The sequence below is a fragment of the Schistocerca cancellata genome, chromosome 1 (assembly GCF_023864275.1).
Source record: "Schistocerca cancellata isolate TAMUIC-IGC-003103 chromosome 1, iqSchCanc2.1, whole genome shotgun sequence".
NCBI lineage: Eukaryota > Metazoa > Arthropoda > Insecta > Orthoptera > Acrididae > Schistocerca > Schistocerca cancellata.
Window position 1 is genome coordinate 752,905,609 of NC_064626.1, and position 20,850 is coordinate 752,926,458.

Below are 20,850 nucleotides of genomic sequence, written 5' to 3' on the forward strand. Positions count from 1 at the left end.
GGGGAACGCCAGAAATGACTTCTGTTTTACTCGATGACTTTCCGTCAATTACTACGAACTGTGACCTCTCTGACAGGAAATCAAAAATCCAGTCACGTAACTGAGACAATATTCCATAAGTACGCAATTTCCCTACAAGCCGCTTGTGTGGTACAGTGTCAAAAGCCTTCCGTAAATCCAGAAATACGGAATCGATCTGATATCCCTTGTCAATAGCACTCAACACTTCATGTGAATAAAGAGCTAGTTGTGTTTCATAGGATCGATGTTTTCTAAACCCATGTTGACTGTGTGTCAATAGACCGTTTTCTTCGAGGAAATTCATAATGTTCGAACACAATATATGTTCCAAGATCCTGCTGTATGTTGACGTTAACGATATGGGCCTGTAATTTAGTGGATTACTCCTACTACCTTTCTTAAATATTGGTGTGACCTGTGCAGCTTTCCAGTCTCTGGATACGGATCTTTCGTCGAGCGAACGGTTGTATATGATTGTTAAGTATGGAGCTGATCCATAAAATGTGAGGAGAAAGGCCTGAAACAGGCCGCCGCTTCACATCACCCCACACTCCGATTCAAAGTTGTTAGCAGGAGAGGCTTTACCGAGAAACATGGTGAGACGTTTCCCAAAACAATTTCTCTCAACTCGGCAATCAAAGAGGAAAGAAGAGAAATGAGAGAAGTTAAAAAACAACGAGAAAAGGAAGAGAATGCAGAGAAAGGGTTACGTCTCCTCGAAATTTCCCATTCATTCAAATTACAAAATTGGTTGGTTGGTTGGTTGATTTGTGGGAGGGGACCAAACAGTGGGGTCATCAGTCCAATCGGATTAGGCAAGGAAGTCGGCCGTGCCCTTTCAGGGAAACCATCCCGGCATTTGCGTCAAGTGATTTAGAGAAATCACGGAAAACCTAATTGAGGATGGCCGATGGCCGGACGCGGGTTTGACCCGTCGTCCTCCCGAATGTGAATCCAGTGTGCACTACAAGACATCCTTACACAGTTATTTTGAATTTTTTATCAAAATGATCCAAACAAAACATTAAACTCGCTTCACGTTACCACACATTCATCCCAAAGACATTAAACTACCTGAAATATTTGAGCATTTACGTCAAAAAATTTCTCAAGTGAAAGATAAACACACAACAAAAATGAATACATAGATGCATACAAAAATCTTACAATCTATCAACTGTGTCACCATGTGAATAGGTGGTTATAAGTACATATGTGTATTGTGTAGAAAAAAATATGAATCAGTCATTGCTGTGGATGTTAAAAAACCAAATGAAATTACAAAGGGCAAAAGATTTCCGGGCTATTATGCCGTGGTCCAAAGGATTTCACCCAAGTTTAGTCCCCATCTGCGGCCTCCACATTTTCAGTGTGGATCGTAGCTTCTTTGACTGTCCGATTCAAACCCTGGCTCGCTACTGACTACGGTAAAATTCCGCTTCCGCGTGCTTCCGCGCTGTGGTGTGACGTCACATGTTTTGAATGCGTGAGCGCAGTTGGCCGTTGTTTACTGCCGCCGTAATTGTGGCAAATTTACAAAAGTATGACAGGGCGATGTGTATCCGTCTGAAGGAACACCACAGAAGTTTGAAACTTAGAAAAGGGGACTCTACTTTTGCAGGCCACCTGCTTAAAGAAGGCCATGGTTACAAGACGAAATATGAAGTATTTCACCACATCCATAAAGGAAGAAGGATGAAGTATCTTGAAATTACAAGTTATTTTACATATTCTACTCTTTTCCAAAGCTGGAGTGCTATCTTTAGCATTGGGTAAAAAGTGCCCAACAGTATCGTGCACATGAAATGATGTTTTTGCCTTCCTGGATTTAAGCATTCTGGCTGCAGCCAGTCTGACTGGAATTTAATAAACACATGGCCTAAAACCCAGGCTTAGCACTGAATGGCCAGACACAGTTCCCTTACTCTTCACATCTAACTGCGGATACTACTCATAATCCCATCCAGACTATGTTACTCACACGTCCCATTTTCTTTTATTTCTGTTATTATAACTTCTCTCGATACGTTAAAAAAATTTACTTTGTCTAATCATAACTGCTTCACTCACCTAACTATGTCACTATTATATCTTATCTGTTTATAATTTAGGATCTATTAAAAACAAGACTATGTTTTTCACCCACGTGTTTGGAATATGTCACCAAAGTTTATTGCTCAATTATTTTTCCTATGTACACCTTTTGTAATTTGTCTATAGTTCATTAGTTAATGTGTCACATACTTTATCTTAATGAAATAATCTTGTGTTTCATTTAAATTGAAATAATCCCTCAAATTTTATTCCTTATTCTAATATAAACGTTTTCATCTGTGGAAATGGGGATACTCTGTAGATACACTAGTTTAAAATCTCTTAGTTCAACAAAATTTCACTGTTCCACACACTTATATATGTACCTGATGATGGCGTAACAGCCGAAAACCAGTTCGTGTAACAAATAATAAGTATTGTAGGATATTACACCAGTGTTGTGTGTGTTTTATTCATAACGTATAAGATATTCTACCAAGAAGCGACGGAACAGTCAATCATTGTAGTTAAACAAGAGGTATGTTTACCGTGGAGTCACTCTGATAACTGAACAAAATGTTTGGCGCCACCAATGGGTGCCGTTATTAATGCAGCTGACATAAATTCTTAACAGAATACTGTGATGTAAAAAGTGAACTTGAGAGTATTTACAAATACAAAACCACGAGCAAAAAAAAAAAAAATCTTTACAGCTGAACACGCACAGAGTAGGTGAATGGAACAACGACGAGAACACCTGAAATGAAATCACTCTCACTGACTGTCCCATACATTCATCCACCTGGTTATTTATGTAGTGTAGGATTTGTGTAATTAGTCGCATGCAGTAATACTGTCCCATTGTGCATGCTCTTAAATCTAAGTTAATTGCACTATTCCTGAAGCAATCATGCATAAGAATGTTTACTACTTACCTTAAAGTAAAGAAACTATTTACAACAGTGCTTGCGAGCGTCACTATTAAACACACATAAAAAACCTTATATATTACTCTCTTAACGTATCTCCAACGCCTTATGGATTTCCCCTCAACTACAGTGTTAAATTGCTGGCCAATCTCGATTTCTTACTATTCCCTTATCCTACTATGTCGTTTTCATCGACCACGTATGTTCCATGTTCTCCTCTGCATCTGGAACAAAAATTAAAAAACACTGCATAGTATCTGCGAAAGTAACAGCATGAAGCGGTAAATTTGTGACGCCTGTAACTACTCAAAAAAAAATCAGAATCAACATGAATAGGACAAAATATTTGCATTCAAAATCTTTGAAGAAATTAGATAATTTCTAGAAAAAGTAAACTTGCATATTTTTGACTTGCGTATTTTTGATACTCATCTCTCATCTCTGTTGTCATGTAGTTGCTTCTTGCCTCCTTGTCTTGTGAATAATACGTCCTCGGATACCACCAGGAATGACGAAATGGCTTGTCTGTGGTGTTTCTATGGCCTAGGATTATCTTTAACTAAATGGTGCTGCATATCGTCCTGCAGCGAACTTCTAAAACATAGCTTGGAAGAAATCACTTTATCAAAAATGCTTAGCTGTTCTGTCAGCAGTGTTATCAACTGACTAATAGTATACTTTATGGCTACCTGTTGTGTCTAATGTCCGTTGCAGATATTAGTAATGGACTCTCAGCGTTTCTATCGTTCAGTAAGATCAGACAGTCGTAGAATGAACACCAAATCCCATAATTGGTCCCTAACCTTCTTAAAAATTACCAGCGGTCCCAATGCACTGCGGCGTGGACTGCACATAAATATCATCCTCAGTCATCATCTCAATGGTCCAGGAGTACTCTGACGTCAAAAATCAGCCCTAACGTGTTCCGGATACGTCATCTACGACGATGGTCATAATACGACCTTCTTCCCCTGCTAAACGCACCAACTGACTTTATTCGCTCCTGATAATCCAGTTTGACAGATCCGTGTTCTATATTCTTTCTAATATCACCTTACCACGCAGGGACTGCTACAACATTTGTAAAGTGGCTACGTGCCATGTGCACATTGACCCCAAAAATTTTCCTCTCTCATTCTCCAATGTACAAAAACGCTCGCACTTGTGCCCATCTCAAATGCCTCCTACCTCTTTAACTAAATATTTACCGTATCCATTTATAGACAGCGTAGCATGCAGAACTTTGCCAAAAAAGTCACCATTTATTCCTCCCCGATTTCGCCTTTATCATGTTGTTACATAAACAAACTACAAGAAAGTCACGATAAGAAAACAGAAATATTACCCATTATGATGAACAGAACATTGCAAAAGGAACAAACTACATACGAATCCACCCAAAATACCTCCCTACAAAAACTTACTTATTTCCTACGTAGGCACAATGTACCAGTTTCCTATATATTAAAAGTACAAACTATCTACTCCAGACAGAGTTAGCGTTCACTACAATGTGGTGCTCATAGACTTTCCCTGTTCTGATAGATTCTAGTCCAAAAATAATTTTGACGCATTACTCTTCCCACCCGTAATGGGCCCACATACAGGAAGGTAAACTTCTGGCATATTTTTCGCTACTTGTTGTACAGCCTTTATCCCCCACTTGGTAGACCCTGTGACGTGCTCTGCTAACGCCCTTCTCTTAACGTTTGCGCGCGGCCAGCTTCATGGGGCCTATTGCCCGCTGCACGATTTCATGGCGCCACAACTTCCGTTGTCGTGGGAAATTAATCACTTCGCTGATCTTATCCAGAGGCGCTCGGTTCCGCAGAACCGTGATGGGCGGCTGTAAAGTAGCTGAGAGCGGTAGTACGTTGATAACCTGGAAGTCATGTAAGGACACGCCCCAGGAGTCGTGTTGTTTGGAGCAGTATAATCTGCTGAAGAAACCCAAATTGCGGATCACGATGAAATTGCGCTTCGTTATCCGGAATGTTTCTGCGAACCAACCCTATCTTTTTGAGGAAATTCTTTTCGAATATGTCAGCGACAGTCTTCCCTATCGCTCTTTTCACAGATGTGAGCACCGTCTACTTGGAGGTCAGTTCAGTCGTCTTGAGCACATAGAAATAACCACTACTCTTCGTTGTGAAGGGGCCGAGAAGGTCAGTTCCGCCCAAGCTCTCAATTTTAATGGGACAATTGAGTAAAAGAGTGGTTGATTCGACGTTGATGCTGCTTTTGGCTTCTGGCACTCCTTGCATGTTACAGGAATCTAGCAAGTCCGCCAGTGCATATTCTCAAAATGGCATGTCGTTTTCAGTTTGATAAAAATTCTCTTTGCATCAAAATGCGCATATCTCTGGTGTGTGAAGCAAACCAATTCTTCATAAGCACTTCTGGGAACACACCAATCATTGCGTATCGTCTATTGTCCTACGCCTGCTGTCTATTGTTTCAGCCCTGTGTTGTATCAATCACAAACACGCCATTTGATTTCCCATGATGTGGGATCTTTGTCCCGTTCAGCAACGATGTCCGTTAGTGATGCTGTCACGCGCTTCTTGAAAACAACGTTTGAGGATCTCTTCGAGATCGTCCTTGACAGCTTCTGTTAGACCCATGGGAAACATGACAAGGCATCTGCGAAGATGTTGGAACTACTAGGGACATGTCGTTCCGAGAAATCATATTCCTGAAGCAGAAGCACCCAGCATGCCAGTCTGCCATACATAGGCTTCGTTGTAAGTAAAAACTGCAGTGCCTTGTGATCCATTAGAATGGTGGTTTTCTTATCGAATAAAAAGAATCTGAACTTCTGGAAATCCCGGCGATGGCCAGGGCCTCTAGCTCTGTAACAGAGTAGATTATTTCAGATTTGTGCAGTGGTCTTGCACACGAGTTCACCATCTTGCACCACTTCCTGAAAATGAACTTCCCCAAGCCTTGTTAATGCACTGCCCATTAACATGCAGAAAATCAGAAGTAAGGCTCGAATTTGCAAGTAATGGTGCCAGAATTATAGCTGATGTTAATGGCTGAAACACTGTTTCTGCTTGATCATCCCAGACTGAGGCTGCTGCTTCTCTCAGCAGTTCACACAGGTATGGTGTAGCTAAACATTCCACCAAGATTAAGCGTTTGTAAAAATTTACAAGACCTTTATATACTCTCAGTAGTTTTTTTTATAGTGGGGTGCAGAAAATCTTGTAAGGCCTCTATGTTTGAGTGGTTGGTTGAGATTCTTTCCTTGGAGTCGATGTGTCTGAGGAAGTTTACATCATTAACCCCAAATTTGGATATCTCCAAGCTCGCCATAACCCCTTATTGTGGAGTGCAATCAATAGCTGGTGGAGCATGACACTGTGTTCCCCCCCTCCGTGCTTTCTACTGCATTACGTTGTCTGCATAATGTGATGTGCTCACATAGCGACTCATCTAGTACATGGCTTAGAGCTCAGATGAAGGCTGCCGAAGAAATGGTAAGCCTCAATTGCAAACGCGAAAAATGTTAACAGTTATTGAATACAAGAGAAACTCTAAAATGATGGCAGGACAGATTAAGTCCTATTTGCCATTAACTAGACCACAGGTCGACTGAGGAGAACACTTGTACTCCATGGCACTTAAACAGGAGATTTTCAAGAGTTTCTGCTCTATCTATTTCTGGTTAGATTATAGTATTTATTTGCACTGAGTCAAGTACCACGTGTAATGGACCGTCTCATTCTGGGATGACAAGTAGGGGACTGTTGTAGGATGTTACAGCTGACTCAATTACACCTTGATCGAGCACTGCCCATATTTCTTCAAGCACATTGCATTTATGTGCCAATGGTGTGGAGTACAGTTGCGTGGTGAAAGGCAAAATAGCCAAGAATATTTTATTAATTGCGATATTTCTGAATGTTAAAGTCTACATTTTACAAAAAGGTTGAAATTCTCACACAAAATCAATGTGCAGCATTACAGAGAGGTTTTTAATGACTAGGAAGCTCCATTCGAGTGTGTGACCTTAGCACTCAGATTCAAGAAGGACCTGCGTCGTGACTTCTGTGGTCTTTCCTGCAATGGCGACTTTTATTTTGTCCTCTGTAATCGCAGAATTAGCCATGTGACCTTTTCCACACCTTTCGTGGAGATATGCCTGCCACTATCCCAGACCACATTTAAATTAACCCCACCTGCAGTGAAAACTATGGTAGGTTGTGGATTCTGTGTCGCTGTCTTTTCTTTTTCTTGCAGAAGCTCGTCCTGAATTTCATGAACCCAACCAAAAGAGGTTGCCCCTATCTATCTCTTCCTCGTTGTGGCAGACAATTTAAGGGACGTCCTCCATGTGTTCATCTGTGGGTTCCGTACGCATGAACGAGCCAAGTCATTAATGGATTGCACTACTTTGCGCCTGATTGTGCCGCGGGTGGAGTTTCTCACTTCCATAATCTGTGTCCTTATGCTCTTTCGAGGAGGAGGGGAGGGGAAGATTAGAGCTTAACGTCCCGTCGACGACTTGGTCATTAGAGATGGACCTATGTTCTTTCATCCCCTCGGTTGTGATTATTATTGTTACCACGACCGTTCCGCCAGTTTCCTCTATTGCGGTGACTACCGCAGTTTGGCTGTCTCTTCTGTGAGTGGAACCAATCGTCTGTAAGCTCATTGTAGAAAGGGCGTGGTCTTGGAACATGTTGTTCATTGCTATGAGTTGGGCTATCATTTCCGTTCTCACTATTTGTGTGTTCAGGTCATTGTAATAGGCTCTTGACTGTTTCTCCGTTGCCTCCACAACGTCCTACAAGTGTCATCTGATAAGCGTGCGGCAGCTTGCCGCAGCACAACCGTATTATATCAGTTGGTGCAAAAGGTGTGTCAAGAAACTGATACTTGGAAACATTTTCTCGAAGAGTGCTGAGTATACCCCAGTTTGCAAAAGTTTTTCCCAACATGTTTCCGTCTTTAACACACGTCTGAACTTATTGCGGCCAACAGATCGCGAGGAACATCTCCTGAAACTCACGGCAAGTGGGGAAATTTTGTGTTACAGTTCGCATCTTTGTTGCAGCTTCGTCTTCGAGATAGCTGCACGTGAAGTCTAGATGTAAGCGAACAAGTCACGATGGTGGGACTGACTACTCAAACTGTTTGGACCAACTTCTGGGATGGACGTTTGAATTGTTTTTTTCTAAACACTTGAAATTTGCGTAGGAAACAGTTAAAGTCGAAGGCTTCCCCTCCCGTCGACCTCGTGGCTTTGTTGAACGTCGGACACGGCTTATAACATGCACCACTCGATGTCAGTGATGGCATGCTCGTATTGTCTGGGAGCGATCGATTTTAGCCACTCCCTTTCGCCCCATCAAGCACAAACGGGATGCTGCTCTCAGTTGCGCCGGCGCCTCTTACCACGCCTTACACTTCTGTCACTTTCAGTCTGCAGATGCCCAAGTTCCTCGTTGCTTATTTCCTTCTGTTGCTTGCGGACCCTGTTGACGTTTTCTTGAGTTTGTTTAAACGTCAACAGTTCTCGCCACTCTACTGTGCTGGTTATCGGTCCTTGTTCTTTTCTGCAATATTTTTCACTTCCTTGATCATACGTTCTATTTCAGTAATTTCCTGCTCTACTTGCTGGAGTTCCATTCTCTGTTCTGAGACTTTCGTAATTGTTTGTTCGTGGGTCTCTGATGAAGACGAGACTCCCTTTTTGATTTTTTTCTGTTTCGTCCGGAAAGCCTCCTTGGTTTTCGGGTTGCTGTATGTGTTTAGTGTTCTGCTCTGCTTGTTTCTGTATCGCCCCAGTAAACACGTGTAACTTCACCTCTGTCCTGTTACCAAGTTCCTCCTGTAACTTTTTGTGCTTCTTATCTCATTGCTCATCCCGTTTCTTCTGTAAAATCTTACTTTCGTCAACGTCAGCCACAGTTTTCCGTAGCATGCTCACTATGTCCCCGCCTTCGCATGCTGCTCTTGCCACTGGTGCAGTCTTCACCATTGCTGAGACTACTGCGTCTCCATGCGATGAATGTTTTCTGCAATACTTCCTATTTCCTCATTGACATCAGTCATTGTGACAGCCTGATCCTGATTTGTACCAAATAGGGTATTTTCCACATTACTATTATCTTCCTCTTGAAATTTTCCCCATTTATTGTCATATCTATGGCATCGCTGCATCGACATGAACCAACGCTGTCATGTTTTCCGTATTGCCTAATTGTCTCGTCTGCCTTGTAGTCCTCATTCACTATAAGATCCGACGTACCTGCCCATACCTATGACGAACAGTGCCCAGAAACGCTCACGCCCTTCATTACTCACAACGCAGAAGAAATACGAGGAATAAATTTTGGACACAGAACCACAAGCTGCTAAGGAAAAATTGACACAGTTATGAGAAGCGCTGCACTATGAACTAACATACAGCATATATGTTTTGAACAGACAAAAAGTCTTGGCTCCAAACAGGCTTTCTTATATTATTTTATGGCAACAACTTTTTTAAAACATCTTCAGACTGACTGGCATAACAGGTGTTAAACACATGTGCTGCTGCCCATGTCAACGTCTCAGCAGGTGAACATCGTTATCAATATTTTAAGAACATTGCTGGTGCCCTGAAATAAAATAGTGTTGAGTACACGAGAAGCCACGTTTGAAATACACAAAAATCGTCAGCGGGTAGTTGCCCTTGTCGAATTTTAAGAGATTTCTTGCAGTGCCCTTGTTGAGTATATGCGCAGTCCAAACGACACCAAAAACGGAATCAAGCGTACATAAATGCATCACAAAATGAGTTTATCAGTCGCTGTACAACGAGTCGAATTACCAGACTGAGGTACAGATTTGCAGTCATGGTGCATGGGAAAACCATGAGAGTGCTCCCGCTGTCATACGAAACCGCACCCCACGCCACATCTCCAGGTGTAGGTCCAGCGTGTCTCGAACGCAGATAGGTTGGCTGCAAGCCCTCAACCGGCCTCCTCCTCATCAAAACTCTGCCATCACTTGTACCGAGGCAGAACCGCCCTTCATCAGAAAACACAACGAACCTATACCGCGCCCTCCAGTGGACTCTCGCTTGACGCCACTGAAATTGGAAATAGCGGCGGCTTGGGATCAGTGAAACGCACGCTGCAGGGCGTCTGGTTCGGAGTTGTCCCTGAAGTAACCGATTTGTAACAGTTCCTCCTGTCACTGTGGTGCCAACTGCTGCTTAAATTGCTGCTGCAGATGCAGTTACGATGCGCCAGAGGTATATGCCGAACACGATGGTCTTCTCTCTCGGTAGTTCCACGTGGTCGTCCAGAGCCCAGTCTTCTTGCCACGGTACTTTCTCGTGACCACGGCTGCCAGCAGTCACGTACAGTAGCTACATTCCTGCCAAGTCTTTCTGCAGTATCCGGCTTCTCGTAGCCATATTACACGACCTCGTGCAAACTCAGTGACGTGTTGATAATGACGTCTTTGTCGTCTTAAAGGCATTCTAGACTACCACAACTCACCAAGTCCAATCTCAAAGGTAACTAACGCTCACGGTGGTTACCGCGTGCATTTAAAGCAAACCTGATTTATATCCTCACAGTGGTGCTACTATGACGCGACTGGAGCGAAATCTGACTAGACATAAGCTTTCCGGTGTAGAGACAAGCTTGCCAACTTCCGTTTATGTCATACAACTTTTATTTTTCTCCATCACTGTACGTAATGAACAACATCAACCTTTTACCTTCAGCTGAATGGTTTCCTCCGTTGTTCACTCTTGTTTGTGCCTCCGCCTGCTAGGTATTGGAACACAAAGTAGATTTATTTTACAAGCTGTTTTATGCCTTCACACAAATGACTTTTGAAAGACAGAGTTAGTTGTAGATGGAGGATTTTTGTTGCATAGAATGGCGTGGGAGGCGAATTATTTTCGTCCATAATTGTGAAGTATGTAGATTACATCCAGCTTTGGTTTTGCAGAAACGTTACTACTGTGTTTGATGGGTACCTTGATGTGACAAGTGGCCGGCCGGTGTGGCCGTGCGGTTAAAGGCGCTTCAGTCTGGAACCGCGTGACCACTACGGTCGCAGGTTCGAATCCTGCCTCGGGCATGGATGTGTGTGATGTCCTTAGGTTAGTTAGGTTTAATTAGTTCTAAGTTCTAGGCGACTGATGACCTCAGAAGTTCAGTCGCATAGTCCTCAGAGCCATTTGAACCTTTTTTTTTTTTGTGAAAAGTGACAGGAGCGCGAAATAAACTGAGTGGCTGTGCAGGCACACAAAAAGAATTGTACCAACTTTCACGTTAAATGAAACCCAATAACTAACCATGGCAAAAAATTTGTTTCTGTCGAACTTCAAAATAAACTGCGCCTCATTTCTCTACCGACCACACAACTTGAAGGTGAGCACACAAGTATTAAGCAAGCTGCTGAGGTCGGCGACAGTGTAACTGTAGCTGTTGCTGTTGACGTTGTCCAGTAATCTGTTTGTCGATGGCGAGGACAACGACCTTCTTGCGATCCTGACAGCTTCAGCCCCATTGTCCCCCAACATTTTTCTCCTAAAGCCAGGCAAAGGCAGGCAAAGCGACGTAGTCTACAGCCCCCGAAATTTAAAGTCACTTCAAGTATCAAAAGACAACATTGTGTTTCTAGATGCCTAATGAGATTGATGAGGCTGAACAGAAGTTCATAACAGCTCTGCGCTGCGAAGATGAAACACATCCATTAAACGTATATCAAATGCATCATTCACTCTCACCTCTTTCTCTCCTACAGAAGCAACTAGCAGCTGCGAACTTGGAAGAACAACCCACTAGATCGACTGAATGAGGCTTGAAGACCTACCTTGAAATTTGACCTCCTGCAGGTTCCCACTACTAAATAAGCGTCAGAGGAACTGATGAGAATCATTTACTGCATGTCCGGCACAGGCTGCCACGGAGGTTGTTCCTCCAGAAAAAACAATATTTACTGTAGCGCCATTTTCAAACTATGGAAAGACAAACCCTGCACCGATGTACCATCTGACACCCCTCCTACTGACATTTACGACTGTGCATAGGTAACGATATTTTGGGACAAGCAGTTGCACAGAGGATATGAATACGGACGAAACGGGAGAATGAGAGTTAACGCAATTTGGACCCACAGCCTTCAACCGTGTAGAGAAGTAAAACCGTAAAATTAAAAAGAAAAACAGATTCTACATGGCTAAATATAATACTTTTACTCTAATACTTCATTTTATTGTTCCTAATAATTAACCTGCCGTATTTCTTGTCTTTCATACTCATGTAAATAAACTTTTTCAGTAACAAAAATAAAAAAATTGAAAAATTCATTGAATGGGAAGTGCAAAGTCGATGTTGGTCGTTAATCGTGTTATTTACTATTAATTGAATAATGTCGATATTTACTTAGCAGCTAGTTTTTCATTTTCTTTGAGTTTTTGAAAATACAATTTGATGCTCCACAATGTTGCGTCAAATTTATCAATTTCCAAACGCTGCAAGTTTTCTGACGACAAGGCAAGTATTTTGTCGAAAAGTGTACATTTTATGACGTAACTCTTCTACAGGAAATTTTAATCAAATAGCAAATTTCTGGTACTCAATCCATGCAAAATTTAGTGCTTTACATTTTGGTAACTTTAACTTTTTCGATTAGGCTAAACACTTGGCTTCGAAAGAAAGAAAAAAAAAGAACCAGAAAAAGTCCGAAATTTTGGTGGTATTCTTTTCATTACCCCTGAAGCTCCACTCAGAAATCGGGGCTAACTCAGATTATTGCCAACAGAGGCCTGCTTGGATCACAACAGTTACCAGTATTCCACGCATTTCTGGAAAGCAAAATTCTAATTTTCTTGGCCTGTAGCAACACGGGGAATCTTGCGCTAAGTCTGGACTTATTAATCATTCCATTTCATCTTCCCACAATTTTTTTCATCCAGGTATTTGTATCTGTTGGCAGATTCCAATTTGGTTTAGTGACAAGGCAGTCATAGGATGTTGCTTGGCTTTAGGAAAGGAAATGGCACCAAGGAGGCACTTCTTCACTGCGCATATAATGAGAACAGGACTTAAGAAAAATCAAGATATGATCGTCGGATTCATGGGCCTACAAAAAGCGTTTGACAGAGTAAAATGGTGCAGCATGTTCGGAATTCTCAGTAAAACAGGTATAAGACATAGAGAAACACGTCCAATACGCACTATGTACAAGAAACAAGAGGGAACAATCAAAATGGGCAAGACAGGGACGCAAAACCGGAAAAGAAGATAATTGAAGCGTTTGAGACCTGCAGCTATAGAAGGATCTTGAAAATTTTATGGATTAATAACACACCAGGAGGTTCTGCACAGAATCGGTGAGGAATGAATCATTTGGTGAACACTGATAAGAAGAAAGGGCAGGATGATGGGGCATGTGTTAAGACATCAGAAACAAATTCCATCGTACTAGAGTAAGCTGTAGAAGAAGACAGAAAATGGAATATATGCAACAAATAATTGACGACATCGGGTGCAACTGCTGTTGTTGTTGTTGTGGTCTTCAGTCCTGAGACTGGTTTGATGCAGCTCTCCATGCTACTCTATCCTGTGCAAGCTTCTTCATCTCCCAGTATCTACTGCAACCTACATCCTTCTGAATCTGCTTAGTGTATTCATCTCTTGGTCTCCCTCTACGATTTTTACCCTCCACACTGCCCTCCAATGCTAAATTTGTGATCCCTTGATGCCTCAAAACATGTCCTACCAACCGATCCCTTCTTCTAGTCAAGTTGTGCCACAAGCTTCTCTTCTCCCCAATCCTATTCAATACCTCCTCATTAGTTACGTGATCTACCCACCTTATCTTCAGCATTCTTCTGTAGCACCACATTTCGAAAGCTTCTATTCTCTTCTTGTCCAAACTAGTTATCGTCCATGTTTCACTTCCATACATGGCTACACTCCATACAAATACTTTCAGAAACGACTTCCTGACACTTAAATCTATACTCGATGTTAACAAATTCCTCTTCTTGAGAAACGCTTTCCTTGCCATTGCCAGTCTACATTTTATATCCTCTCTACTTCGACCATCATCGGTTATTTTACTCCCTAAATAGCAAAACTCCTTTACTACTTTAAGTGTCTCATTTCCTAATCTAATTCCCTCAGCATCACCCGACTTAATTTGACTACATTCCATTATCCTCGTTTTGCTTTTGTTGATGTTCATCTTATATCCTCCTTTCAAGACACTATCCATTCCGTTCAACTGCTCTTCCAAGTCCTTTGCTGTCTCTGACAGAATTACAATGTCATCGGCGAACCTCAAAGTTTTTACTTCTTCTCCCTGAACTTTAATACCTACTCCGAATTTTTCTTTTGTTTCCTTTACTGCTTGCTCAATATACAGATTGAATAACATCGGGGAGAGGCTACAACCCTGTCTTACTCCTTTCCCAACCACTGCTTCCCTTTCATGCCCCTCGACTCTTATAACTGCCGTCTGGTTTCTGTACAAACTGTAAATAGCCTTTCGCTCCCTGTATTTTACCCCTGCCACCTTCAGAATTTGAAAGAGAGTATTCCAGTTAACATTGTCAAAAGCTTTCTCTAAGTCTACAAATGCTAGAAATGTAGGTTTGCCTTTTCTTAATCTTTCTTCTAAGATAAGTCGTAAGGTCAGTATTGCCTCACGTGTTCCAACATTTCTACGGAATCCGAACTGATCTTCCCCGAGGTCAGCTTCTACTAGTTTTCCATTCGTCTGTAAAGAATTCGCGTTAGTATTTTGCAGCTGTGACTTATTAAACTGATAGTTCGGTAATTTTCACATCTGTCAACACCTGCTTTCTTTGGGATTGGAATTATTATATTCTTCTTGAAGTCTGAGGGTATTTCGCCTGTCTCATACATCGTGCTCACCAGATGGTAGAGTTTTTTCATGACTGGCTCTCCCGAGGACATCAGTAGTTCAAATGGAATGTTGTCTACTCCCGGGGCCTTGTTTCGACTCAGGTCTTTCAGTGCTCTGTCAAACTCTTCACGCAGTATCTTATCTCCCATTTCGTCTTCATCTACATCCTCTTCCATTTCCATAATATTGTCCTCAAGTACATCGCCCTTGTATAAACCCTCTATATACTCCTTCCACCTTTCTGCCTTCCCTTCTTTGCTTAGAACTGGGTTGCCATCTGAGCTCTTGATATTCATACAAGTGGTTCTCTTCTCTCCAAAGGTCTCTTTAATTTTCCTGTAGGCAGTATCTATCTTACCCCTAGTGAGACAAGCCTCTACATCCTTACATTTGTCCTCTAGCCATCCCTGCTTAGCCATTTTGCACTTCCTGTCGATATCATTTTTGAGACGTTTGTATTCCTTTTTGCCTGCTTCATTTACTGCATTTTTATATTTTCTCCTTTCATCAATTAAATTCAATATTTCTTCTGTTACCCAAGGATTTCTATTAGCCCTCGTCTTTTTACCTACTTGATCCTCTGCTGCCTTCACTACTTCATCCCTCAGAGCTACCCATTCTTCTTCTACTGTATTTCTTTCCCCCATTCCTGTCAATTGTTCCCTTATGCTCTCCCTGAAACTCTCTACAACCTCTGGTTCTTTCAGTTTATCCAGGTCCCATCTCCTTAAATTCCCACCTTTTTGCAGTTTCTTCAGTTTCAATCTGCAGTTCATAACCAATAGATTGTGGTCAGAATCCACATCTGCCCCAGGAAATGTCTTACAATTTAAAACCTGGTTCCTAAATCTCTGTCTTACCATTATATAATCTATCTGATACCTTTTAGTATCTCCAGGATTCTTCCAGGTATACAACCTTCTTTTATGATTCTTGAACCAAGTATTGGCTATGATTAAGTTATGCTCTGTGCAAAATTCTACAAGGCGGCTTCCTCTTTCATTCCTTCCCCCCAATCCATATTCACCTACTATGTTTCCTTCTCTCCCTTTTCCTACTGACGAATTCCAGTCACCCATGACTATTAAATTTTCGTCTCCCTTCACTACCTGAATAATTTCTTTTATCTCGTCATACATTTCATCTATTTCTTCATCATCTGCAGAGGTAGTTGGCATATAAACTTGTACTATGCTGTTTGTAGTAGCTAACCCGCACTCCTATTTTTTTTATTCATTATTAAACCTACTCCTGCATTACCCCTATTTGATTTTGTATTTATAACCCTGTAATCACCTGACCAAAAGTCTTGTTCCTCCTGCCACCGAACTTCACTAATTCCCACTATATCTAACTTTAACCTATCCATTTCCCTTTTTAAATTTTCTAACCTACCTGCCCGATTAAGGGATCTGACATTCCACGCTCCGATCCGTAGAACGCCAGTTTTCTTTCTCCTGATAACTGCTAGTCTGAGATATTAGCAGAAGATAGGCAATTGTGGCTCACCACATCAAGACAATAGACTGATGACATCACCCCCAAAAGAAAAGGATACTACGTTCTTTGTGAAGTGTGCAACTGTTCGTAGGGAGATTCAAAACTCTTGCATCAGTCTTAAATTTTAACAAGATCTGTCTGAATATTTATTTACCTATTTTCAGGTCATTTCATTATAGGTAACCCCTGCATTAGTAAAATGTCCGAAGTTACTATCAATGTTGTCTTCCGTATCATTAATCCACATGAACAGCAAGAGTCCCTAAACACTTCCCTGCGGCACAGGTACAATTACTTTTACATCTCTCATGACCCTCCACCTAAGATAACATGCTTCGTCTTCCCTGCTAAGAAGCCCTCAGTCCATTTACTGAAGGACTCAGTGTCTTTCTTAGCCTGAAAAACTTAATTTGGAAGGATAGTGAAGTTTTATTGAATGGGAATAATACTGTTATCACGTGCAAAGGACTCGTATACTATTAGGACTTGAATCGTAATAACATTGGTTTAATTTTTATCTCCAAGAATAGGAAAGGAGAACCTTTGTCATTTTTGTGTCACTTGTGATGTGTTCTTCTGCTTTTCTTTCTTGGTTCTATGTGTAAGGACATATGGTCCATGTAAGTCTATTTATTGAATACTAAGTCGCGATACAAAGGAATGTATTTTACTGTCCTCTTTCATTTTAATCTTCATTTTAACCACAATGTTATATTTTAATAGCTTATCTGAGTCGAAACAAAGTCCCGGGAGTAGACAACATTCCATTAGAACTACTGACAGTCTTGGGAGAGCCAGTCATGACAAAACTCTACCAGCTGGTGAGCAAGATGTATGAGACAGACGAAATACCCTCAGACTTCAAGAAGAATATAATAATTCCAGTCGCAAAGAAAGCAGGTGTTGTCAGATGTGAAAATTACCGGACAATCAGTTTAATAAGTCACGGCTGCAAAATACTAACGCGAATTCTTTACAGACGAATGGAAAAACTAGTAGAAGCCGACCTCGGGGAAGATCAGTTTGGATTCCGTAGAAATATCGGAACACGTGAGGCAATACTGACCCTACGACTTCTCTTAGAAGCTAGATTAAGGAAAGGCAAACCTACTTTTCTAGCATTTGTAGACTTAGGGAAAGCTTTTGACAATGTTGACTGGAATACTCTCTTTCAAATTCTGAAGGTGGCAGGGGTAAAATACAGGGAGCGAATCGCTACTTACAATTTGTACAGAAACCAGATGGCAGTTATAAGAGTCGAGGGACATCAAAGGGAAGCAGTGGTTGGGAAGGGAGTGAGTCAGGGTTGTAGCCTCTCCCCGATCTTATTCAATCTGTATATTGAGCAAGCAGTGAAAGAAACAAAAGAAAAATTCGGAGTAGGTATTAAAATCCATGGAGAAGAAATAAAAACTTTGAGGTTCGCCGATGACATTGTAATTCTGTCAGAGACAGCAAAGGACTTGGAAGAGCAGATGAAAGGAATGGACAGTGTCTTGAAGAGAAGATATAAGATGAACATCAACAAAAGCAAAACGAGGATAATGGAATGTAGTCGAATTAAGTCAGGTGATGCTGAGGGAATTAGATTAGGAAATGAGACACTTAAAGTATTAAAGGAGTTTTGCTGTTTGGGGAGCAAAATAACTGATGATGGTCGAAGTAGAGAGGATATAAAATGTAGACTGGCAATAGCAAGGAAAGCATTTCTGAAGAAGAGAAATTTGTTCACATCGAGTATAGATTTAAGTGTCAGGAAGTCGTTTCTGAAAGTATTTGGTTCGATTCCCGGCGGGGTCAGTGATTTTCTCTGCCTCGTGATGACTGGGTGTCGTGTGATGTCCTTAGGTTAGTTAGGTTTAAGTAGTTCTAAGTTCTAGGGGACTGTTGACCACAGTGCTCAGAGCCATTTTTGATTTGAAAGTATTTGTATAGAGTGTAGCCATGTATGGAAGTGAAACATGGACGATAAATATTTTGGACAAGAAGAGAATAGAATCTTTCGAAATGTGGTGGTACAGAAGAATGCTGAAGATTAGATGGGTAGATCACATAACTAATGAGGAAGTGTTGAATAGGATTGGGGAGAAGAGAAGTTTGTGGCACAACTTGACTAGCAGAAGAGATCGGTTGGTAGGACGTGTTCTGAGGCACAAGGGATCACCTGTTTAGTATTGGAGGGCAGCGTGGAAGGTAAAAATCGTAGAGGGAGACCAAGAGACGAATACACTAAGCAGATTCAGAAGGATGTAGGTTGCAGTAGGTACTGGGAAATGAAGAATCTTGCACAGGATCGAGTAGCATGGAGAGCTGCATCAAACCAGTATCAGGACTGAAGACCACAACAACAATCTCCAACACTGGACTGAATCATTAACGAATTGGGTTTCAGAGCACATAAAAAACACATCACACCGCTTAGAGAGAAGACCACGTTGTAACTGTTTACGACAAAATTACTTCTTTCTCTCACGCAGGTCTCCAGGTCTCATGCAGGTCTCCATGCTACTCTATCCTGTGCAAGCTTCTTCATCTCCCAGTACTTACTGCAACCTACATCCTTCTGAATCTGCTTAGTGTATCCATCTCTTGATCTCCCTCTACGATTTTTACCCTCCACGCTGCCCTCCAATGCTAAATTTGTGATCCCTTGATGCCTCAGAACATGTCCTACCAACCGGTCTGTTGGAGATTATTCAGTCAGAAGGAGTTTTCGTAATTTATTCTCAGCTCAGATCGCATATAACGGGCGTTACAATACCCAACATGACGGTACTTTCCTGAATAAACGTTGGTGTGGTAGCGGCTCAAATAAGTAAAGAAATACTGTGTCTACCTGATTGCTTTGGTCCTTGGCTTTCAGGGTGTCACGTGAGATAAGCGAACATGCACTCCGTCGCTAATCACCTCATCGTCGATGTGACATTAAACCGTAATCTTTCTGCTTCGTTTTGGAGACTCGTATATTTCCGCAGGTGGATCCCCTCGCAGCGGTGTGTCCGGAGGTCCCGTGGGAACCCCGGCGTCGTAAAGAGCCAGATAATCTCCGAGGGCCGGCCGTCCACCTGTACGGAGATTTACGGCGGTATCGGAAGCGCGTTTACGAGCGCCGGCGGGCGGTGGGCGGCGGCCTGTGGGCGGCTGCCACACAGACAGCTCTGCGAGCTGTCGCCCCGCCTGGCGCCGGCCCTCTACGTGCGCCCAGCCAGGGCACGGGAGAGCCGCGGGTCCTACTTGCGCATTCACAGCGTCAGACTGGGCTGTACTCTTAACTGCGCTCAGTGAAATTTACGCTCGGTGAAATCTGAGCCCGGAGAAGGTCGAGGAAAGATCCAATAATCCCTTTGTCCGAGCTCAGCAGCTTGCCTGGCAGCTAGAACAGCTATTATGTAGTGTACATGTCAAGAGAAGAGGACGAATTCCAATAAGGAATGTGAAATTTCCACACTCCAAAATGATAACTATTTATTTGATTTTCCGTCTGACGCATTCCTAAAATTTTTACTCATGACCGAATCTTCAGAAATTACAATGTAAAATATAAATACCAAATAACAAACACGAAATTTCAAAATGTTTCTCAACTATTCGACAAGACATATTTTAAAATAAATATAAAAATATATGGTCGTTACCCATAGGAGGGCATATAGTAAATGTAAGGCACTTAAGATGCATAGTCATACTACACTACTATCCATTAAAATTGCTACACCTCGAAGATGGCGTGCTACAGAAGCGAAATTTAACCGACAGGAAGAAGATGCTGTGATATGCAAATGATTAGCTTTTCAGAGCATTCACACAAGGTTGGCGCCGGTGCCGACACCTACAACGTGCTGACATGAGTGTTCAACCGATTTCTCATACACAAACAGCAGTTGACCGGTGCTGCCTGGTAAAACGTTGTGATACCCCGTGTAAGCAGCAGAAATACGTCCATCACGTTTCCGACTTTGATACAGGTCGGATTGTAGCCTATCGCGATTGCAGTTTATCGTATCGCGACATTGCTGCTCTCGTTGGTCGAGATCCAATGACTGTTAGTAGAATATGGAATCGGTGGTTTCAGGAGGGTAATACGGAACGCCGTGCTGGATCCCAACGGCCTCGTATCACTAGCAGTCGAGATAACAGACATCTTATCCGCATGGCTGTAACGGATCGTGCAGCCACGTCTCGATCCCTGAGTCAACAGATGGGGACGTTTGCAAGACAACAACCATCTGCACGAACAGTTCGACGACGTTTGCAGCAGCATGGACTATCAGCTCGGAGACCATGGCTACGGGTACCCTTGACGCTGCATCACAGACAGGAGCGCCTGCGATGGTGTACTCAAAGACGAACCTGGGTGCACGAATGGCAAAACGTCATTTTTTCGGATGAATTCAGGTTCTCTTTACAGCATCATGATGGTCGCATCCGTGTTTGGAGACATCGCGGTGAACGTACATTGGAAGCGTGTATTCGT